The sequence below is a fragment of the Plectropomus leopardus genome, chromosome 24 (genome assembly GCF_026936395.1).
Source record: "Plectropomus leopardus strain MGB_pleo_1.0 chromosome 24, ASM2693639v1, whole genome shotgun sequence".
Lineage (NCBI taxonomy): Eukaryota > Metazoa > Chordata > Actinopteri > Perciformes > Serranidae > Plectropomus > Plectropomus leopardus.
The window spans coordinates 11,253,935-11,278,810 of NC_142199.1; the positions used below are offsets into that span (position 1 = coordinate 11,253,935).

The 24,876-nt window shown below is 40.3% G+C and overlaps 1 long non-coding RNA gene across 1 annotated transcript in view; it reads right to left on the bottom strand.

The window, feature by feature from the left end:
• The window catches only part of LOC148185500 (uncharacterized), a 111,494-nt gene that overhangs the window by 25,872 nt on the left and 60,746 nt on the right, over window positions 1-24,876 (bottom strand). Inside the window, exons 6-7 of the long non-coding RNA XR_015775894.1 lie at window positions 11,693-11,791; window positions 7,110-7,196 (exon numbers count right to left, since the gene is read on the bottom strand). This is a non-coding gene — a long non-coding RNA (uncharacterized LOC148185500). The remainder of the gene's footprint in view (window positions 1-7,109; window positions 7,197-11,692; window positions 11,792-24,876) is intronic.

Sequence of the window (24,876 nt, forward strand, 5' to 3'; positions counted from 1 at the left end):
AGTTCCACCTGTGCTGCGTTCAGGGACGTGCAAAAATGCGGAACTTAGAATGATAATAAAAAAGGGAAACAGACAAAAATGAGATAACAATGAGGTAATTCAACATTTTCACTCATAATCTTTACACATTTTTGACTTCATAAAGCAAAGTTTGACAATACTAAGTGAATGATGAAGTTACACCATGTGTTAAGAGTTTCTCCATGGACCTTCTTTCATAGTGTATTGCTGCAAAATATCCTCAAATATGTCCCCAAGGCGGTTTTGGGCGGTTCAACTCACTGGCTGCCATTCATTCTAAATCCAGTCATGTACTAGACTTAGTTTTATATTATTTTCCCAACCTTTCATCCACTTTCTTCCCTTTTCTATCAAAACTGGGTTTCTACAGATGTTTATGTGACATGGAGTTCAAATATATTTACCTATTAATTGTGATAAAAGTTCAAGAATTTATCTTTTCTGCATATTGCTGAAACACTTCCATATTATTCAGAAAAATATCAAATAATCTGCAAAAAAACTGTCCACCATGTTTCCATTCTCTTCTTTATTTTATTGTGCCTTCTAAGTACCTCCATAAAGTTGGAGTAACAGCCTGCGTGTTGAGATTTTGGCTCTTGTTTTTTCCTTTTACATTTTCCTTTCTAGGAACTATGGGACGATACCTTCTGGGCATCTGCAAACCGGAGGAGTGCTGAGAGCTTGTGATTTATTACAAAAATAGACCCATTAGTCAACTCCCCAACTTGCTGAAAACATATCCCGGAGTACAATACATATTTCTAATGAAAAGTTAAATCTCTCCCAGGGGCTTCTGTGTAATGAATACTCCCACAACCCCCCTCCAACTATATATGATGTATGAACGATAGCAGAGGAAACAAAACACAAACCATGTGTTTACGGTACATATTTTGGTCCACATGAGGACAAAGGTTGCTGGATACCCTAACTGAAGACAGATTGGTTCTTTCATTGGATTATCAGTGATGCTATCTGAGGTTAAGGGTTGTATCTGCACTGAATGAGCCATCAAACAACCACAAGACAAGAGCGCTTGTTTTCATAAGGGCTGTCCTCATACCAAAATACTCACACTGTCCTGTAGGTCTCACTGGTAATAAACTGTTAGAGAAATAAACAGTCACTGTAGAGACTTTTTAATGGCTTTGCACCATTAAAATCAAGATGTATTAGTAATCCACTAACACACATGGTGCCCATCATACACCATCATGAAATATATATACCTGGGACCACAAGCCCCATGAAACCAAAAATTAGATAACAAAAAGACCCAGACACACCATACTGCATCAAAAGCTGAGTGATGATGAAGGCCGTTGTTGCACTGTCTCTTGTCGCTTATGACTCGGCTAAACTGTTGCACTAGAACACACCGCAAGGACGACACCCAACCGGCCAACTAAGGGCTCATGCACGCTCAACGTGAAATATGGAGACAGACGGAGCCTTCTTTCCATACTCTGCATTCATTTGTGGATGTTTTCTGAGAGCTTAAACATTCAGACCAAATGGAGCAGGACCACCGCAGATCGTGGAGGCAGTAGTTAATGCGAGATACGACCCAAGAACAAATTGGTAATACATAATAATCAGTGGGGGAATGCAACTGAGTAAATTTACTGAAGTATGAATTCGATGTACTTGTACTTTACTTGAGTGTTTTCTTTTCATGTCAGTTTTTACTTCTACTCCACTATATTCTGGTGGGAAAAATGGTACTTTTTACTTAACTACATTTATCTGACAGCTTTAGTTACTTTACAAATTAAGATTTTTGAATTTAAAAGAATGAGAAAAGTTTATAAAATATGATATTTTATTCTTTTATTAAACTACCCAATGATTAGTTGATTAACCATTTAGTTGTTTGGTGTTGGTTTGGCGTGACTCCGCACTCAGTCTAAATGTGTTGTTCCTTCATCTTTGTATGATAAATTGCGTCACTTATCCTTAATTTCTTCTGTCCATATGCCACATTTGAAGAGGAAGAAAGAGGAATACCAAATAGACAGAAAAAATTTACTTTTCTTGTTCCAGGACAGTTTAGAAAGTCTTAGCTAAACTGCCAGCCTCTGTGTCCTCATTCATTCTGTTTTATCCCACCAAGTAAAAGCGCGTATGAGTTTCTCACCAGCTCCTCTCTTAGCTCCATTACACACAAACTGATGCCCCACCTGCTGTACAGTCTCAGAGCATTTCTGAGGTTTATTTCTGACATTCAGAGGACATTCCCTGGCAGCGAGAAGCTGGCTCATCTGCGGGGAAATTACACCCAGCGGTTTGTTGTGTTAATAGATCTTGTAGCCCAGTTTCTCGGGGCACAAACTGTGTGGTCCGACGTTTCAGCTCCTCCTGTCAGGTGTGGCCTGTGGCGTTATTTGTTAACTTTTCTAACCCCTTCAATCTCATGTTTCCTAGAAGAATCTACAGCAGGTTCTCTGTGATTTTCATGAAACAGTGAGATTTAACCACAGATGAGCAATATTCCCATAATGACAATGTGTGTCATGGAAGAAAAAGGCTTTGAAAGTGCAATTACTGCAATTAATGACATCAGCCGCTCCCATGTTCTGTGAGGGGAACCGTCTCATGTTGTAACTTACGTGACAGAATTTGATACATAAAAATGACACATAATCTAATGCCGCTAACGAATTAATGGACCAGTGTATTGTCAGAGGTGCTAAAGTTATCCCTCTGAGAAACAGATTACATCATCTCTGCATTTAAAGCAAATCAAATTATTTCCTATCATAATGGTCTCAAACTACCCAACTAGGTATTTATTTCCTTTAAGATCTAATCTGAGACTGTTTCTTTGAGAAAGAAAACTCACAAAATCATGGTTACTATGGCGTCCTGGACCTTTCATCTATCATCACCAGCAGGTAAAATTATTTGACTAAATACCTCTGTCAACTCAATCACCTAAACCTAAATTTCATATATACATCCATGTGTCTCTCTGGATAGTGAGTATGTGAGCATATTAGTGTTAGCATTAAGCTCAAGCATTGCTGTGCCCAAGCAGACACTTTTTTTTCTCCCTGTTTACTTTCAGTTGGTTTTCTGTCTTTTCCATTTTTAGTGCAGGAAACAAAGTTTGTTCACTGATTTGAAGGTCTCGGCTCGGGCCACCTCAGATATACATATCTTGAAGTTCTAGTCAAGAGCTTTTCAAAAAACATTGAAAACTTATGTTTGCACACAATTCAGCTTTTTTTCTGTCAGTATAAAGCATGATGGCGTGGCAAAAGACCCCCAGTCCTTCGGTGGCTTGCATAAAGGTGGCTCTGTAAGTCAGGTTTGTTTTTAAGCCACTGCAGTATAGCAATGGTGACATGTCTAACCCCCCCAGGACTGGACTAAATCTCTTTTTTCATTGTGACATGTGAACCATTACTGAAAAGTCTTTTTTTAGTAAATTACTTTCCTAAGTGTTGGTCAAAGCAGAGTCTAAACACGCTGTTATGTCACTGCATATTTTACAGGCGAGTCAGTGCAGTGCAGAATTTGGATCTTGATAGCCATGAAGTTAATTATTGGTATTTGGGGTCTCGTAAGCTAAATGAAGGAATGATTGTTCATGTTTTTAATGCTCTGTGGACGTGGCCCACCCTGTCAATGAGCTGCATTAAAATGTTGCGTAACAATCCAGAGATTCTGGTGTCTGCGCCAGAGGCCATGACAAACAGATCTTAAGGTGTTTCCATTTGGCTCTCTGGTGTGACAATGTGTGTTTGTGTGTTTGATTGTCTGAGGGGGAGTGGGGGAGGGGTTGCACGGAAGCACAAGGAGGAGCAATTAGCCTTTTATGAGAGGAACTGAATTTCCAGTCGCCACATGATTATCGCTGAACATTTCATGGGAGCAGACCCTGAGAGGATGAAACGCTGCTCAATAAGGGAGAGGGACACAAACAGCGAGCAGGAGAGAGAGAGAGACAGTGTGCGTACACACACAGTGTGCATCCTGCACACAGGAAGAGCCCTCTTATGATTTAATGCCCCAAGTAAATAATCTGAATAAGCAGCCTGTTACAGGGTCCAGGTTGGCCTCCGAGCGACTGCAAAACTTTTCCACGGTGAGAAACAGACTGCTCATAAACTGCAGCATCATTAACAAACAGCCAGCTAACATGGACAGCATTGTTGTCTGTTTAGGTGAGTGTATTTTTATCCTGGCGCAGACCTGCAAATAGACATGCAACCTGTCCGGGGTGTTTCCCTGCCTATTGCCCAATGCACGCTGGGAAACGGCTGCTGTGACCCCAAATAGGAACAAGGAGCAAGTGAACTGGAGAAATGAAGCATGGATGGAAAGTGTTTACTGCTGTTAATAATCTTTCCAGGAAGAAATGACCCCTCAGGTAATCTACAGATACATTTCCTGCTACAGGAGGGGTGCAGCATGAGCCACAAACTCTGGATAAACACATGAAGCCATGAAAAACACTTTAGAAGAGGTAAACATATGAGCATCTTAAATATTAGTCTTGCTTGACTTATCTGCACAGAGCTGAGTCAGCACTAAAGGAAGGTCTGGAACTATTATCATTCTGGTAAAGGGAAAAACACCACAGGTTGTTTGTATTTCTGTGAACAAATTACAAACAACTTGGGGGGCACTAAGCACAGTATGCAGTGATGGTGCCCTTGAAACACGTCAGCATGTAGATAGCGGAAGGGGAGTAGAACGCCCTCTGAAATAGCTGGCCAATGACAGGCTTGTACTCACAGTCTATACGCAGAGTCAGAACTTAACGATGAGGGCAACTACTAACCACTATGAATGTATCAACAACAAAACAGATTAATTGTACTTCCCTTAAAAAATGACTCATATGACTTTTGGGAATAAGAGTTCATTCTAGACCTTGGTAACATTACACTGTATGTAACAACAGAATCTAAGTTCAACTTTCAGCTTCATCTCAACACAGCGGTTGAAACTGGGTATGGAAAATGCTTTAGCTATATTAAAAATGTCATAGATGTGGACCGTTCACATATTTTCATAACCTTGATTTTAAGTTCTAGCTTGTAAGATTTAGCGTTAAAAATCACTTTTTAATTTGTCATTTGCATCCTGATCTGTATGATGATAATGTGTGGGGCATTTCATTTTTACCAATTGTTTTAAGATTTTTCAACGCAATGTCAGAAAAAAACAACTGACAAAATCGTTTTTTGAAAGCATTTTTAAGACTTTTTACAAATTGATTTAAGGCATTTAAATACCAACTAAGGCCTTATTTTTACATGAATGAATTCAATGACTTTTAAGACGTTTTAAGGATCTGTGGGAACCCTGGAATGAAGTACTTTTACTTGTAAGTGAATACTTTTACACAGTAAAAGATTTAAGGACTTCTTCAGCCACTGATAAATTATCATACGTAAGCCCTGTTTTAGTTCATTGACTGTTTTGGGGGATTGGATATTAATGGTCATATCATCATAATAACCTAAAGCAAATTATAAACAATTAATCTGTCAAGGTCAGTGAAAGATGATGGAAAAAAACAAAACAAAAATTGTTCATAACGCTGTAATGTCACACAGCTTTCTGCATGCAGTTAGTAAGTTCAGCGCACTGCAAATTTAAACTTTACTTACAGGATAGTACAAACTAATCCTATACAAGCACCGTTAATAAGCCAGCCAAGGAATTCAATCAGTTCAGTTCGAAGTTTTGTAGTCTGAATAGTTTGAGTTTTCTCTGTTGTCATAGAGATTGATCTGTTGCTCAGTAGCTGCTACTGTTTCATCCACTGTTTTTTTGGACTTTCATGATTGTTTAATGGGTTTTGCAGTCTTACAGTAAGCTTTTAACAATCAACAGTAAGCTGCAGAGATGCAATATTATCCTGACACTGACCTAGATATATGTTTTCTTTTCTCTTCCCTGCTTCTCCTCACGTGTTGTACGAAATATTTAAATAAATGAACCGTGTTTAAACACCCGTCTTGTTTTTCTATTCTGTCCCTGAGAAAGCCAAACACTGATCCGAGGCCAGCTAACGCTCTGATACTCAGATCTGTGTGTGTCATCAGTGGGAGACATCTGCTGAGCCTGCAGAAACCTTGCAGCGGGAGCAGAGTTCACTGTTACAGCAGGAGGAGCTTTTCCCCCTCCAGCACCCGGAGCTTTCAGCCAACTCAGGCCTTTACAACGAGCTTGTGTTTTCACGATTATGATCTTAAGCTGCGTTCATAAACATACCTCCCCAAAGTGTTTTTCCTCCTGCGCCTGGAACCGCTTTCATCTTTGTTTGATCTGCTTTCTTCTCTTTTTTACCCTCTTTCTCTGTTCAACTATGGGATGGCAAGTGTTTGCAGTAAACTCATTAAAATACACATAAATCACCCTCAGTGGACTACAAGCACAAAGCTGTATCAACTCAGGAAAATTACTTTTCATGTTTGGAGATATTTGTTGCTTAACTTTGACTTAATTGTTCACAAAGATGGTTTTCTGTATTACTCTATACAGTAAAGGGTGCTAGAAGCATCTTGCTTTTGATCAAAAGTTTTGGGACTTTCTGGGGACTCTAAAGCAATAGCTGTGAAAGTTGAGACAGGATGTCACAGAGAGATGGGAATTGGTTTCCTGACAATATATTCATAAATGACCAAACGATTGAAATCACAACTTTTAAAATGCATGCATTTAAAGCAAAAGGTCACTGATAATGATGCTAAGAGATTTTCTGAGAGCTAGTTTCCACAAAGTAACAGCTGTGAAAGTTGTGACAGGATGTCACAGACACACAGAAACTGGTTTGATGTCAGTATAATTATAAATGAGCAAACGCAAAACACAATTTTTCCAACCCAATGGTTTAAGGACGCTGTAGTCACGGTAAGCAGATATTGCATTACAAAGTTGGATATTTGGGCGTAAAACAAACATTTGACTAAAATATTCAGGACAACTTGCCAGAAATATGGTTGAGAACATTTTCTTGTTGTGTTGATAGAAACATAATTTGGCTATTGCATCTTACACCAGCCTTTTCAAGCAACTTTTTGCAAAAAAAAAAATCCAAGAGCTGAATAAAATCATGAGAGTTTTACCTCATTGGGTACACTGGTGTAACTGGTGGAGGTCATAAAACTCAGCCCAAACTGTCCCAACTCCGTCTTTTTCTCCTCTTGACCTTCCTGCAAAATCAAAAATGTTTAATAGTATCATAATAGTATCATAAGCTTTAAGTATTGTTTCATGCAATTGCTGAAGTTGAATGAACACTATCAACAAACAACAACCTGTCATATTTATTTATTTATTTCTTAAAGGGAGTTTGCTGCAATATTTTCTAGCAGGATGAGGATCAGAAATAATCTCAAAAGGGAACTAGATTCAGTTTTAAAAATAGTGACCCTGCAAGATCTCCAGTCTGCATCTCATATAGTCTGTGAATAAAAGCTCACATTGTCTTTAGATGTGAGGGTCTAACAGTTTGGAACATTTTTTTAATAATGATTTTCTAAATCAATTTTTTTTTTTTTTGCAGTTTGTGAAACATTTATTACCAAGTTGCTAATTGCCTTTTTACCCATGTTTTTTTTTTGTTTTTTGTTTTTTTTAGGTTTAAATACTTGTGAAAGGCATCTGAAAGCAGCACAAAAAAGTGATGCCCCTCCAGGTTTTCAAGTCTATCATGAGATTGATGCATAAGAAACAACAAACAGAGGATCAACTGACTACCACTTGTTTATCGTGACACTCCTGGGTGTGGCACAATTTGCTGTCTGACGTACAGAACTACAGTCAGGGGTTAAATTAGTATAACTGTGGCTCTGATGCTCCGAGGACACAAATATATTTTTCTTTATTGTTTCAAAATCAGCATTTAGCTTGGGCCATCTTTAATTTTCTAAGCCAAGCTCCACTGCAGACGGAGGTGAACTCTCCAGAGTAGTAAAGTGTAAAATGTGAGTGAACTCACAAGCAGAGTAAAGTGAGGAGAGTTAGGTGATGTCATTTCCTCCCCAGAGTGAAAACATGTCACATTCAACTTGCAGCTGTACAAAAGAGAGGCTATTTACAGTAAACCGGGGCTCAACTAAATGTGCTGTAACTGCGAACTCCAAGAACAGCTTTTGTGTGTCAATAATGTGCTCTCCAACTCATGCTGAGCGTTTTCTCTGAACTGCGCTCGTCTCACGCGTCTACATCTATGTTTGCTACCACCATGACCTCAAATTACGGCAACACTCAAGATTCAAACTCGTGTTTATTTTCTGTTTAAGCCCTGCCATAACCAAAGTAAACAGCACACTGTGTCCTCTGAAGCTTTCAGGCTGTGGACCAGCAGGTCTCGGCCTCTCTTGGGGTGAGACTCTTGAGTGATTTCCTGATCCAAAAAGGACACGGAGCCAGCAAGACAAGACACAAGGCGAGAAACTTTTGGGAAACCCAGACCCGGAGCAGACCACCGCAAGCTGTGAACTGAGGCCAAGGCCAGATCCCAGGCTGCCAGATGTGGGGGTGTGGATCAGCGGCTGTGGCCTGCCTGTGGCTGGCTGCACTAGCTGACCTGTACCCATAATGACATGCACCGTCCTGTTTCATGCATTGTGTTGAGAGAGAGGAGGCAGCTTCTGATTAATGTGTTTTCTAAGGTGCGCACACACACAGTGCGACATGAGAACATGTTTTTAGAGCATATGGACGAGCATGCACATTAGGTGTGTATGTGTCTGTGTGTACACATGGCGCTGGAAGTCTAACAGCTCCCCCTCGGACTGCCAGACAGTGTTATTGCAGCTGCAACAAGCCCTCCTCCTCCTCTTCCTCCCCTGACTCACACTTCAGGTGCTTTCCAGCTTCTCTTCTCCTCTTTTACTTCCTCCTCCTCCTCCTCCCATCCTCCTGCTTCTCCTTTTTCTTAATTTAGGTGTCTCAGACTGTCCACTGCTGCTGTGCCCACATTCTTTGAATTCATGCCAAATACAGAATGACTGACAATCCCACTTGGCTAGACAGGCCACTGACTCCCTCATTAGCCCCCCGCTCTCATTGGTCGTCGGCATGACTACGGTCAGATTGAGTGGGCTTACCTACTTCCTGCCAGCTAAGCCAAACAGTAATTTGAGGGTGTGTTTTGGAGGTATGACCTTGAGTACATGCATGGGTGTGTGTGCATGCATTTGTCTCTATGGTATGTTTTCTATGCATAACTAACCATCTTTTAACCATTACATGCGGTCTCAACATAAATAACATTTTGTTCTAACTGAGCAAGCTGCTTTTCCACAGTTTTAACCAAACGAGACATTCCTGCATACTGGAGTACCTTTTTTCTGGTGCGTATACAGTGAATTGGGCTTATTTTTTGTTTCTTTGAGTGCCCAGAAATACTCATGGAAGAAAAAGTAGACCTGATAAGAAATACTTAACACTTTTTTACAGAAAACCAATTGGAAATATTCCTTTTTGAGCACAAACCCCTCAGTGCCATTTCTTGATATACCCTCTTATTTAACCCCTAAACACCTGGATCGGCATTAGTTTTCTTGTACTGCATTCAAACATATATCACATGTATTTACACCTCTGAAACCTGAGAACATTGGTTTGATTTCTTTTGATAACTTCAAAAATGGCAATGAGCAACTTGGCAAGGGAAAAAAGGGTATATATATATATATATATATATATATATATATATATATATATATATATATATATATATATATATATATATATCAGGTCATTTATCTTGTTTGTTTTTTCTTCTTTTTGTTTTCTTCTCTATTTGCTGATTTATTTGCTGATTTGCCTTCTTCCCATGTTTTTCAAACAAACAGCCAATTTGCTCCTAATTAACCAAGAATGTTGACGAAGTACATGCCTTCGAGAGAAAAGTGCTGCTGCAGAAGCCAAAATGTTTTCTGCCAAGTGGCCAACTTCTTACCCGGCAGCAACGTTTTGAGCATTGAACTTTTGATAAAATGTGAACTCACTAGGATTACCTCGAGCCTTGTTTCAATCAGAAACGGTTGAGACAGGAACACAGAGCCTGGTACAGAGAGCACACGTAAAAAATGTGTTTTACTTTTTTTTCCCCAAGAATGTTTTGAAGTGCTTGATAAATTAGTAGCAGGTCTGGTTTTATCTTCTCTTTTGGCTTGAATGATGAGCCAAGGCCAGGATGGCGTCCAACACGTTCCTGGTACTTTGTGGCTTTGGTTAAGTTTTCCTAAAGTCAACAGCAAACTTTTTCTTTTCTCCCTTTTAAATGCCCGTCTGTTCCTTTGTATGTGTCCCCTCTCTGAATTTTTGTTGCTCAGAGGTTGCATTTCTTTCCAGCTACACACCTGTCTTAAAACTTCCCTGGTTATTTAGTTTTATCAGTGTTGGGCAACATTAACTCAAACTTACATCCCTAATGTCAGGACTTCTAACGTGTAGTTAGCATTCTGCTAAAACCAGCAAAAAATAAGGGAAATATTAAACAAGAGACGCTCAAAGGTTGCATTTCTTCCCAGCTACACACTGAATAAAGAGTCTTCTGGTGGTTGTCACATACAGAAGGAACAAAGTTACTCCATAACTTCCAAAGTGCACATTTTTTTCCAGCCACTCACAAGACCACTACATCTGACCTCTAGCCAGCCAAAAACCACATGGCACAAATTCACAAAGCCAGAGCAGGAAAAAAAAGCTGCGTGTGATGCAAAATTCATCGCAAGCTCCCTCTGAATTCCTAATAGGGGCGAATCGCATCCAAACTGGGACAAAATGCGGAGGGCAGATGGGTAGCAGCGACAGGACCACAGCACAGCAAACCTGCCCAACCCAGTCACACTGCACACATCCATATGGGCCCTCTCATGCTCACACATGCAATTAGTTTCATTTAACTGTACTTCTACTTTGCCAAACTATCCCCATCTCAGGACCTTTCAGTCTAAAAACACATTCTTCTTTAAAGACATAAACAAGTATCTTTTCATGGGACTTTTTGCTTTGGTAATGAAATTACTGAAAACAAAGCCAATACCAAAATTCCATAAAACCCAATTAGGAGGATCATAGAAAGAAAAACCCTGGCTTGTAACAAATTCTTGAAACAAGATTTGTATTGGAGCTAAGCACAATTATCTCACCCCATTCTCCCCTTTTCACATGCCTTAATAAAACGTTCCAAGAACAAAATATCAGATTAAGTGACTTGTTAAGATGTCAGCTTCGATGTGTCTCTCTTTTTCCATCCGTCTTTCCATTCATTCTGCAGCAGGTAGCAGCCAGATTCCCAGGCTCGCTCTCCAGCCCTCAGGCTGTTTTTCCAGGCTTGGATGGACCCATTAAAGCCCTTGACCTGGGTCTGGTGGTGAGGCTGACCTGCTGGTGACCAGAGCTGGTGGTGAGGCGCTCCAGGGAGGCCTCGCCCAGCGTTTACCCTGCTTGGGTGGGGCTCAGCTGGGGGATGATGGAAGGAGGGGGGATTCTTGCAAAAACAGCATCCAAAAAGCTTTTGGAAAATGGGGACTGGAGGGAATGGTGGTGAGTAGACCATCATCTGAAGCAGTGCTTTCAAGATACTTCATTCTTATTGGCCCAATGACTATAATATGTTAATTTACCTGTGCCAGTTCAACCATCTAAAACAGACAGAGCACAGACATTACGAAAGGACACAAGCTCTTACCTTAGTAGTGACGTAGTTTCTCTATAGTGGGAGTGAGTTTATGATAAGGGTTGCTCCAAAGTGCCATCGAACCATGATTTCAGGCCTGCCCAAATAATTCTGAAAACAAAGATGGTAAAAAAACAAAAAAATCAGTCAGAATCACCTGAGTAGACCACCTTAGAAAACTTTATTTTGTAACACCCAGGACACATCACATGCCTGAGCAGCGTTTGAGTGTCACAGAACCTGTTGGATTTTTTTCTGCATCCATGGTAATTAGTCAGAGCAGCCACACTGTCTGCATAAGCAGCGCTGCTCAGGCACATCTCAGCTGCTTTTCAGCTTCGGCACATCTACAGAAACAGAGGCTTGCTGATTTTTTCCTTGTGACGTGCACAGCAGAAACAGATTTTGAAAATGGTGTTTTGATAATTATATTGACATTATACCACCTTTTACTGCAGTTTCAAAGTCTCACAAACATAAACATATCTGTTGTACTGAACCTTTCCTGTTTCTGTTTCAAAATGAAAGCCCTCTGACAACATTTCTGTCCACAAAATCCCTTCAGTTGTTTACACAAGGCATTATATTTTGTACAACCGTGTTGTTGACAATGTGGGAGCTTGCACAGCTTCATTAATGAGTGTATTATGTGCTCGCGTGCAAGATGCAACAGTGCAGTAAGATTGCTGACACACACTATTCATACATGTACTGTGTTCTGGCCGTAAGGCAGGGAGGGCAGCAGCAAAGATCCCCATGTAAAGAACAAATGGCGTTGATAAGACATGAATAGGACGAGCTGGTTTGGAGGCAGGCTGCAAAGAGGGTTGCACAGGAAGCAGCAATAGTGGGCAGGGTGAAGCAGTTCTAACAGGCACCCTGACCGAGATTTACCAGTTGGTTGCATGGAAAGAAATCATGTGATCATCAGCTGATCTGGCTGCTTGCATTCAGCAGATTTAGCTGGGATATGAGCTGAGCTTGACACTGTGACCTGCCTGAACTAATGCTATGCTTGGTTTTAAGAGTCTAACTCCACAATGCAGTACTAAACAGTCTGTTGACATGTTTTCAACAAGGATTCTATGACATTAAAATGTGTTCAGAAAGAAACCACCACTAACAATGTGTTAAGAAAGACACCACTGATTTTGCTTTATCCAAACTTTAAAATTGAAGGCAAAATAAAAGATCTATTTAGTTTCACTATGGGAAATGTAGTATATAGTAGTTTTGGAGCTTGATCCATACTAGGGAATAAAAGTCAGTATATTATGACCTCCACTGCTTCAGTTTTGACTTTTTAAACTCTCTCTTGTGAGTTCCTCGACTTTCTCAAAGTTAAACGATAAATCTCAGGAGTGCTCCTTTAAGTTAAGGCAGCCAAAATATTTGGCTGAAGTTTAGGATGAAAGCTCAACTCTCTGCATCCAAAAAAAAATCACATGCTGCATGTCCATCCATAATGCTGACCTCCATCTTCAAAGGATAGATTTTTTAAGGTCTGTCTTAAAACAACACAGAGACTCCACAAACCGAAAAACTTCTAAAGCATAAAAACAAAATTATGATTTGGACATAATTCAAAAGCCTGAACGGGACCTTTTCAGGAATATGATACTATGTCTCTGAGAAAATATAGCCAACAGGAGATACATAACATTTCTACCGGATAATAACAACTATTTTTCGTCAAGGTTTGCTGTCAAGATTCCAGTTAGACTTGGAGTTCGATCAGCGGCTACGCAGCCAAGTTGCACTTCTTTGGACATCAAGTGATGGAAAGTTTGTTTGAGCACATCTGGAAGGCTCTACACACTCTCAAACACATTTACACACACACCTCTCTTGTGACAGTTTGTAAGATATTGAATTGGATCAGGTTTATACGTCTTAGTAATCAGTCTTGAACATAAACATGTCAAAGAGGCACGAGCGGTCATTCCATCACCTTAGAGAAGGCTCCATGAGTTGATTTATTGTCTTGTATCATATGCAGAAAAATGTCACTGGCTCAGGGCACGCTGAGGTAACAACTCAGATCTTTAAGCTGTTTGTTTGTTTGTGGTTTTAGCAAAGGATTTAGAGAGAAGAGACAGAGGCGGATGAGTTCAGTGAAACAGAAAAACACATAAGAAAAAAAGAGTTCCTCTCTATGTATTTTCCTGACACAAAAAAAGAGTTTGACCTTTGGCCTCTCTGCATGAAAAAGTATTCCACTGTGGATGAATTATCTGTTGTTGTGTGCAGACAGTCAATTTTTCTCTGTGTCTCCAACTTAAACAATGTGAATTCAGCAAACAAATATAGGGGGTGTACTCCACGAGGGTTTATACTGACTCCACTGTATGCATGGCCTTGCATGTCAGACTGCAATTACGAAAAGCCTTATTCATGCAAACACACATTGGGAATTTCATTCAGGTTTCACAGCCGAGTAACTGCAGGATAAACACATACTGACTGACAGATGCTGGCACATGTACGACAAGTACTTGCATGTGCTGATGAGCATGTATCCGGCTCCATGCTGTGCTGCTGGGTAATGGATGGCTGAGCGACAGACTCAACATGAAGAAACCTTTTTCAGATTATTTTCAGATTTATGGATTTACCTTGTACCAGGGTTACATGAAGGCTTCTACATATATTTAAATATACTAGCGATGTAGATATTTCACTGTGGATATCTCATGGCTAAAAAAGATATCACATGGCAAAATAATTGCACAGCACTAATCCACTTGGGAATTGCCTTAATAATCACTTGAAATGCATCTGAAGGCACAGAGCCTTAACATAACAGCACAGTGACTGTAATAAATATTAACGGTGACAGAGAGCACGAAAACACAGCTGGCACCATGTATCAATACTGCGGAAAATGAGCACTGAAACCATTTTAAATATTGAGAATTGCGATGTATCAATAAATTGATACTTTTGACAATATTAGATACAAGTGAGTATAGTCAAGATTGAACATTTTAGAGGACATAAGCAGAAGAAAAACACATTTTTGAGTGGAGAGGGACTTTAAGTGTGACGGTATGAAAGTTTTTGTCCCTGCCACAGCAGCTTGGAGGGGATTCAGCTTCCAAACTGCACTGAAAGCGAATAAACAAATGTTTTGGAAACTGCAGTTCCAAAGAGCTGTCATCCAAAGAAAAGCAAAACTAATCCACCTCTCCCCTTGCCTTGCCTTCAATCAGCCTCATAACTGTACCGTACCGTTTCCTTGACATGAGCACTTCCTTATGTTTCTGTCTGGAGCTGATTCTGTGGCTCCATGGATCATTTCACATATAGGACAACAATGCTGAAGATAAACTGAATATGAAGGGCCTTGTATAAACAAAGACACATGCACATATCATATGCATGCACCACACAAACACACATGCACAGGGAAGTTCATCCACTGCTCTTTACGGCTCAGCAGAGTTTGATACAAAACAACTGATATAAATATGAGCAATAAAAGAAGCTCATTTCTGACGGAGTATAAAGACAAAACATTCAATCTGCATTTGTAGAAAGGAAACAGAGGTCAGTTCTGACGCACGCAAATATACAAACACAGAAATGGAGTACATCACCACCAGGCATTTTTCAAACTCTTCGTCAGCATCTCTCGGCTGTGTTGTTTTAAACTTTCTGGCACAGCCGCAGTGATTTATGTCCTTTCAAGTGTCAGCTTCCTTTTGTTGCCGAGTACCACTGGTTTGGAGTGGAAGCTTTCGATAATAGAGGGTTATTTTTCCTAAGTTATTTTTTTAAAAGACGACACTTTGTTCTTAAAAGAGGACGTCCTGAAACAGGACATTATTTCCCCAGAAAGAAAACATCATAAATGCAAAATAAGACATTGTGCTTCTTAAGGTGGCTTATATTCCTAAAACAAGATTTGCATGATTTCTTTATGGTGGATGGTGATTAAGGTCCGTCATCTTTTCGCCTGTATACATTTTTCCCAGACACGTAGCATTTAGTCAGTGATTACAGGGAAATAGAGTTAACCCATGGGTGGATTTTAGGACAATGGGCCCTGGACACAGATGTGCAAAAGGCCCCACCACCTCCTCTAAATAGGAGAAAGACACACAGACTTCATGGTGGTTTTCTGTCTCTTTGAGGTCATTCTGTGTGTCTTTGTTGTCATTCTGTGTCCTTGTAGCTGTCTTTGTAATTGATTTGTGTCTTGTTTATTTTTTGTCTCCTTGTGACTGTTTGGTGTCTTTTTGTAGTTGATTTGTGTCTACTTGCTGTTTTCTGATCATTTTGTATGTCTCTGCAATTACTCGATGTGTCCTGCAGTCATTTTTTTTGTCTCCTTAAAGACGATTTGTGACTTTTTGTTGTTTTTTGTTCGTCTGTGTTTGTTTTATGCCTTTTTGTAGTAATGTTTTCCTATAGTTGAATAGCCGTTTTTTTAGATAGTTTGTGTTTCTTTGCATTTCTTGTGCATCTCTTTGTGGTTTGTAGTCGATTTATGGATTTATGCATCTTTGAGGTCATTCTGTGTCTCCTTGTTGTTTTGTGTCTCTTCGTAGTGGCTTTTGATAATTTTGTTTCTCTTTGTTGTTATTCTTTCTGTGCTTCGGTTGTTTTGGGTCTGCATTTGTTGTGTCTCTGGTTGTTGTGTCCCCTTTTGTGGTTGTTTTGTGTCACTCTGTGTTTGTTTTTATAGAAATTTCATGTCTCCCTAGTTGTTAAGCTTCTTTTTGTAATTATTGTATGTCTCTTTGCAGCTCTTTGTGTTTTTTTTAAACCCTTCCTGGTCAAAAGGTGTTAATTTGAGTGACATTTTGCAGGTAAAAGCCGGGGCAGCCCTCAACACTTTGGGCCCTTGGACCTTAGCCCAGTCGGCAACCCACAGTCCCTACCTCAAGCTATTTCATCCATTGTTCTCTTTCATCTGCCTGCTGTACTGCCTGTGTGTCCAAATGGCATCTTATTTCACAAACCTAATGGAAAAGTTTCGCTGTAAAATAATATACTGTAGGCTTGCCAAATTGGCACAAGGGATTGGCTGCCATCAGTTTCAGTTTACCTGCCGATTCGCTGCTGGAGCCTCAAATGTCCAAGAGCATTACTCAGTGTCAAGATATATGTGATACTGCATGGGTTAATGTGGAATGCACCGGAGAGGCTCTGTGGACAACATGCCATAAACTGCAGATTAAAGCAGCTGGATATCATATAGAATATACAGAATATATATACAGTACATGTATATAGCAGTCCAGGGATTAAAGTCAGTGGGAATGTTTTATGGATACACTTTGACTAGTTCTGTACTTCCTATCATGCAGCCCAATGAAAATATCCCCATTAAAACTTTTGCCAACTGTGCAATCATCCACTCTGGATATCAGATCCCCGGTGGGGTTATAGATCAAAATAAAACTGAATCCCAGACAAACACACACAGCATTGTCCTACTGACCCACTCTGTACTGTGTATGTGTGTGTATGTGTGTGTGTGTGTGCAGTCTGGGGAATGTGACGGCACAGCACAGCAGATCCGGCTCCAAGCTGCGAGGCCACGCTGAAAGACAGAGGCCAGACTCACTCTGCAGGACTCTAACCAGGTTTAACCACAGCCTGGATAACATAAAAGACATATGCAATAGTCTTGCATCACTTTAGTTTTTATCAGCAATATTTCATGACTTCACGTTAAGTAAGGCCAGCTTGAAAAATGATCCTCCTGTGGCAGTAATTTAATCAAATCAAGCCACTTCCATACAGTATCATGCTAAAGCCCGAGCCTGCATGTGTTTCTCATCAGTTGAGATAAATATGCACGTGAGGGAATTCCGGCCTTTTCTTTGTCCCCCCTCAAACCCCACGTGTGTCGAGCATTGTGTGTCAGTCTGCTGAAAGATGGCAAATATTAAGCATGGCATATTTACTTGCTTGCGGACAAAGCAAATGCCATTTAGTGGACAAAGTGCAGACCTGGGGATGAAAGTACATGGGTTAAATCGAGTGTGTTTGCATCTTTGGCCTGTTTCTCATTTGCTCCCACACACTGCCTCTTCCTACAGCTACAGCTCACATGTGTTTTTGTGATTATGTGGTGCCTCAGGTAGCATATGTGTGATGGGCTGTCAGGCAACGGGAATGCACAGGCTGCCGTTATGCTTGCTAGCTGTTATAGTTAGGTTGGGAAACATAAGAAATGCGGTATAATAAATTAAGTTAATGTATGCACATGAGAAGTATTTTATTTAAAAGATGTGATAGTAGGAATCATCTCTTTTTGGACCTTGGTTTGAGATTTTCATGTAAGAATATGCCTAGTTTGTTAGCATAAATCAAAAACAGGGGCCGCCTCGAGTGCCGTGTCTTGTTTCCCCCTTAACTGACATGTCAAATGTTTGCTGAAAACTTCTCCACCCAAACAGACAGATGATCCAACACAAATACAAACTGCAAACACTCCGTCCAGACAACAGCTGGATTCAGTGACGTTAAATCTTTTCTCATTTCTCTGGTATCCTTTGGTATAAAGTGATCGCAGGCTGGCTGGGTGGGTACACATAAGTACCTAACATCATGCTAAATGAGTTCACGATATTGAAGTTGGTTTACTGGTACTGCTGACTGCAAGACAAACATGCAATCCGAGAAGTCTCGTGATGCTTACGTACTAGGTGTAAAGTTTCAAGTGTTTTGAACATTTTGAGTCCAAGGCTATGGGTACCTTTAAGGCCAAACAAGTGCTTACAGGGAGAACAACATTAGCAGTTATTTGCAGCCTGTTAATTACTGATATTAACATGTTTCAAGTGAACAGCTGAGACTTATCACTGTTCACACCTGTGTCTATCATGCTTCTCCAGCTTGTGTTCAGATTTTGTTAGCGTCTGCATCACTTACACTAGGCAAAGGACCCATGCACAGTTATTACGTTCACGCTCTCACTTGCTGCTTGGAAGTAACGTCAGCAGTCACTCCCGTACAACCGGAGATATCACTGTCAACAGTATTCAACACATCTCCTTCTATGGGGCAAAAACAGATGGATGGTCACCCAACACCCATAAAATGGGCAAACCTAGAAGAAAGCCAACATCCACGAGTGAAAAAGAAGGGACATTTAAACAAAGATGGCATTAATAATGTCTGGCTAGATAGATGATGAGATCCAGGAACGTCGGTTAAGGCCAGTGCCAAAATCATCAGACAAATTCAACGCACAGCAAGAGACTCTGTTGTTTATGACCAAATTACGAACTGGCTATGCAGCCGCGGTGTAATCCGCATGAGTCCAGCGCTCTCTACCCTGACGCCACACCACACCTAAACCAAATCACCAATTGGATAAATGGATGCATTTATACTTGTATAGTGCCTTTCTAGTCTTCTAAACACTGAGAAAATGCTTACACTAAATGTCACATTTACACATTCATACAATCACACACAAGTTGCCAGCTGCTACTCAGTAACCATTCTCACGCATTCACAAACCGATAAAACAGCCATCGGCGTACAGTGGGTCTATCAGAGCTTTTATGTTGGAAAAAAAGCATCCAGCTGCTGTTGGAAATGGAGTTGATTAGAGCCGTTAGAATGAACCAAAAGAGTAAATTTATGGGCGATAAAAGCCACACAATGAGCTGATCTGCTGCAAAATATGGTAATAATTCTCCACTTTCTCATTTACACATCAACATTTGTGCCATCATTTATGAAAATATTTATCAGTGCAGCTTTAATAAGCAAACAAGTACTCAAATGACTTTAAAATGGCAAACTATGTGAGACTTAAACAGTATGACTCTAAGTTTGTGATGCTTCTATTTCAACTGCTGGCAGCTACTTTAACATTATATAAAAGCAGAGTAAGAGAGGGTAAGACTGTGGCTATTTCCTGGAAACACCATGCACCAGTATATACCGAAGTTGGATGTATGAGTAGAAAACATTTTTTGCATTACTTATTTCAAGTAGTAGTAAAAGTGAATAACCCTGCATCAGCCTGCAAGGCGTGACATTACCAAAAACTTTGAGAGAGAGGTGAACACCTTTGCAGCAAGGAAAAATATTCAAATTTGCACTCTGCTCTTTTCCATTCGTTTTACAGCTACTCATTAATGGCTGTTGAGAAGAGCGAGGGAGCGTTCCAAAACTAATATCGTGTCCTCTGGAAACACACCTTTCCACGAAGAACGACACAACATGAGAGGAGGTATCAGTGCAGAGCAAAAATACACACACACACACGCACACACAGACACACACACACACACACACACACACACACACACAAACACACAAACACCATCATCATGTTTAGGTTTGGATTTATGGGTGTTTACGTGTCATGTAAGAACTAAGACAAACTACCTGCACCTTGGCCTTGAAAGAGACATTTTTTACCCTTTGGCATAAATAGGAAGAAAACACACACTCAGACACAGATTTATGTATATGCACACATGCAAACACCTCGAGTGCACACACACACGCATATACACACAAACACCACCCACCAGTCATTTTTTCCCCTAAGCATACTTTCCATAGTTTTTCTGATGACATAAACCAGCTCAAAGGTGTGTGTGTTTTTTCTTTCATACCTCATATGTCATTACCCAATGTGTTCCCTGCACAAACACAAAATGTAATCCAGAGGAAAACATAATCCTGTGGATTATTTCAAAGAAGTCTGAATTCAGATCAATGTGTTTCCTAATCTCAGCTCTGCTGGCACTCTGTCCACTCCTTTGGTGATTTAAGAGACTTTATGAGAAGGCGGTAATATTTTTCTCTTTACAAATCTCACAGGAATTTATTCATCCTTTTAGACGTGGCCAAAGCGTCTCGTAATCCCACTCATGTTCTGTCCAGCACATCAGTCATCATCGTGGAAAAGCTTTTAGTCACAAAACCACTTCAAGTCAACCTGGAAAAGTAAACAAGGCAAGTACGAGGGAAAAAGGGGAAGACAGAATTCCCAGAAAGCTTTGCATCAAAACAGGCTTTGGCCCAGCTCTGACCTGCGAGCAGCCAGACGATGTCTTGTCTGGTGTGTATTTCGGATATGTTTTTGTGTTTGCACGTGTGAGTCTGCAGGGGAACCGGTGACAGGCTGCAGACAGTTAGATCTGAGCAGGGGGTCAGAGGGAGGCCGCGTCCCTGCACTCCTGACTGTCAGCTGAATCACCTGGGCGAGCTTTAGATGACACCCTCGTCCAAAGCACGTGAATGATCCAAAAAGCTGCCATTTCAAGAAACTACAGAGGCCTGTGAGAGTCAAACCACATAGTCCGGACAAGTGAAATTTCCTTCTCCGTCCCCCGAGTGTTCACATGAAACCTTCTAACTTCTCACCAGCTGCAGAATTTGGACTGAATCCAGCTTCGCCCTCACACTTGACAAATTGATACGCTGAAGCCAAATGTAAACAAAAAATCCGGATGTACGGCACGAATTGCGGTTTGTGCGTGCATCTGATAAATGACTCCCCACTGAAGTGTACCTAGAAACATTTCTGACCACATCAACCGCTTCGCCTTGGTTTTTACTATAGTAGCAGTATTTCCCAGCTGTGAGGGAACATATGTGACCACGGGGGCAATAATGCGAATTGAAGCGTGCAGCTGATTGGGCATAACTGGCCTGTCATCTGCACTAATCACAACCTTCTGGACAAAAAGCATGGATATACAGAAGGATGGGAAAATGGAAAAAGCATGGTTTGGTTTAATATTCATCTCTGCATTCCTACAAAAAAATACAGCCCCAATACCTAAAAAGTTGGGACGCTGGGTAAAACATAAATAAAAACAGAATGCAATGATTTGCAATTCCTTATTGACCTATATTCTATTGAATACAGTACAGAGACAAGATATTTAACCCTTTGAGAACTGGATTGACATCGCTTTTGTGTTGCCTTCAGACACCTTTCATAAGCATTAAAACCTTTAAAACGTGAGCAAATTGATTTGATTTCTTCAAAAACATGAGAAAAAGGTCATCAGCAAATTGGCATGAAAAAAATATATGAAATGGTGACCAAAAAAGACCTGAAAATTATCTTTGAAAAGAGAGAATCATTAGATAATTATTTTTTATTTTAGCACTTTTTAAGGTTATTTACTGTTTGTTTTTCTTTCTTTCTTTCTTTCTTTCTTTCTTTCTTTCTTTCTGTCTTTCTTTCTAATTTCAAGCAATTTTCTGCCAATTTCTTGCTATGTTTTTGGTCATTTCCTTGTTAAGTTGCCCAGTGCCTTCTTTTCATGTATTTGCTCAGATGTCAAAGAGAAAATTAGCTTCTTTGAAAGACTGAGTTGTTCACAAGCAAAGACATTTTTTGTTCATTTTTGAACAAAAAAACTGTGTGGGAAAATTCTATAATGTTCAAAGCATTTGTGCTGGTGTTCAAAGCATTTGTGCTGGTATGGGGGTGTGTTAATGCCCATGGCATAACACTCACTAAAAGGTAAATTCAGGTTTTTCTGCTTATGTTAGCAAGACAATGAGCCACATTGTGCACATTTTACAATACTGTGACTTCTTGGTAAAAGAGTTACTAGACCGGTCTGCCTGCAGTCCAGACATATCTGCGATTGAAAATGTGTGAAACGCTATGAAGCTCAAAATACAACAACAGAGAGGCTGGACTGTTGACTTGATCTAAAATTGGAAATCAAGCAAAAATGGGAAAGAACTTTACTTTCAAACTTCAACAAGTAGTGTCCTCAGTTCCCAAAAACTTACCAAGTGTTGTTAAAGGAAAAGATAACATCACACAGTGGGACATAAGCTCCTGTCCAAACTTTTTTTTGGAACGTGTTGCAGGTATCAAATTTAGAATGAGTGTGTATTTACACAAAATAAGGTTTTTTGTTTGAGCATTTAATATCTTCTTTCTGTACTGTATTCAATATAGGTTCAAACTAATTTGCAAATCATTGCATTCTGTTTTTATGTAATTTTTATACAGCGTCGCAACTTTTTTGGAATTGGGGTTGTACTTTAAGAACTGTCCCCCTCTCTGTGCTTGGCCCACTTGGCACGCAAACATTGTGACAAAGGAAGTGTGTGAGAGAGAGAACACACTCTCACACATGACAGAAACCCTGTGTGACAAGTTGTACATTCTTATAAAGTGCAGTTTATGGTGGCGTGGTGCCAGATCTGTGATATTATAATTCAAATATTCAGAGCACAAAAAGCCAATTGAGTCAGGTTTCTGAGCCCCTGCAATGACTGAGCTGACTGACTGAGCTGTCATACTGAGCTGATGAACTGACTGAGCAGCTGCTGCAGCAAGAAAGAGCCCCTCTTTTCTCTGCAGACCAGACATGAAATCAGAAACAATATAGAAGTAAGCTGCACACACACACACATACACACATTCAGATGTGTACATCATGCAGAGACGCCACCAGGGACTCTCCTTGTTCTGACACAATCAGCGAGGCACCTCTTGACCTCCAACTAAGTTAGAAGCTGTCATTATTGACATTACTGTCATCTGAGCCTTCAGCCTCACACTTTAGAGACATTTCTCCAAACCGTTGCTTGTGCAGACAGCCTGTGTCCATTATGTCTGTCTGTCTCCAGGATGGAGAGGACTGATGCCTTGAGTGACCTACCGTCACCTTCCTTTCCTTGTGCCTGTCAATCTCAGCGCTTTAGTGCTCACACTACAAAAGAAGTGTGACTCAAATTGGGGCACTGAGTAATACAATACTCTTACGAAAAATATTTGTAATTACATGGAGTTGTTGTATCTATCAAGAGCTCATTAATTGATGGACTCTGACTTTTATCTATTATAGCATAATGCCACAATGGATGATTAGTCAGGCTCAGCATCACTTAAAGGAGCTATTTGTAAATTCCAGCCATCCAGTCCAACCTAATAGAAGACAGTATCTCACCCTTTAAATATTGGTTTACTACTGTGTCCATACAACTGCAATTTACAGTCATCAGTCATAATTAAAGGCAACTCATAACTGAAAGCAGAGCAACAAAACAGCCAGTCAAAATAAGGCTGCTGTTCTATGCTTTTCACATGTGGTGTTTGTGTTTAGTTTATTTTACAGCTTACTTAGCTCAGTTTAAGCAACGTCAAAGTAACAAGAAAACAGTCACATCACGCCATTTAAAAAGTTTAGTGTAAGCCTGAAGTTTGTGTTGTCATTAGTTACACTGGAAATATGTTTCGGTAAATAGTCAATGTTAGATGTTACTTACTATTCTGAAAGAAACATTACGAGTTCAGCATCAAACTGCATCTTTTTTACTCTCCAAGAGCTGTCTCCAGTTCTGTCAGTGCTTTCAGCATACGAGTGTGACGCCACCTTCCACATCCACATGCAACACGTACAGATGGTGTCAGATGAGAACAATAGCACCGAATCTGTCAAACACAACATACTTGATTCACCACACCACAGACTGTTCGGGCTGTAGCTGCTACAGAAGTAGACCGATCAAAGACAGCATTAAACCAAAGAACATGCTCCCCTAAAAGCTCTGGTGTGCTTGAAAGGAGCAATTTTTTACGAAATGTTGATACACTGTAGTTGTTATACATGTGTCAAATGGGGATAACGCTCATTTTAGGACAGTCTATTTTTCTGTACACACAAAAAAAACCAAAATGAGTTGTATAGGTGCTGCTTTTTCTTTCATGTAATTTTTAGAAAGTTATAGAAGAACAAAAAACTGCAGAAAATTGGAGGCCTGGAATGGATAATCCAGGGTTATTGAGTGAAGACCCATCCCCCAAACAAAGGTCCTGATGGGTCTGCTGACAGATTGACGGGCCAGACGGCCTCTTAGCGTGCAGCTGGAAACACAGAAAAACAGCAGCGAGCGCTCTCTTTCACTCTCTAACAAGCCAAGGGCAGGAAAACACACCTATACTACTCTCCTGCTAAGAGACATGCTATAGGAGCACGCAGGGGGACTCAAAAAGGCGAGCAGCGCAATGGTGAAAGACTTGTAGAAGATGAGGCATAATGTGAGATGAAAAGGTGCAGAGGTGAGAGTTAAGACTGAAAGGGAGAAGAGAGAAAGGATGTGTAGGAATGAAGTCCTGAAAGATGAAAATGCGAGGTAAGCGGAGCAGCATAGTGATGGATATATGTTTGATGAAATAAAAAGTGTCCACAGAGTGAAAGAAGAGGAATGTAAAGGAGAGCAAAACAGTGAATCAG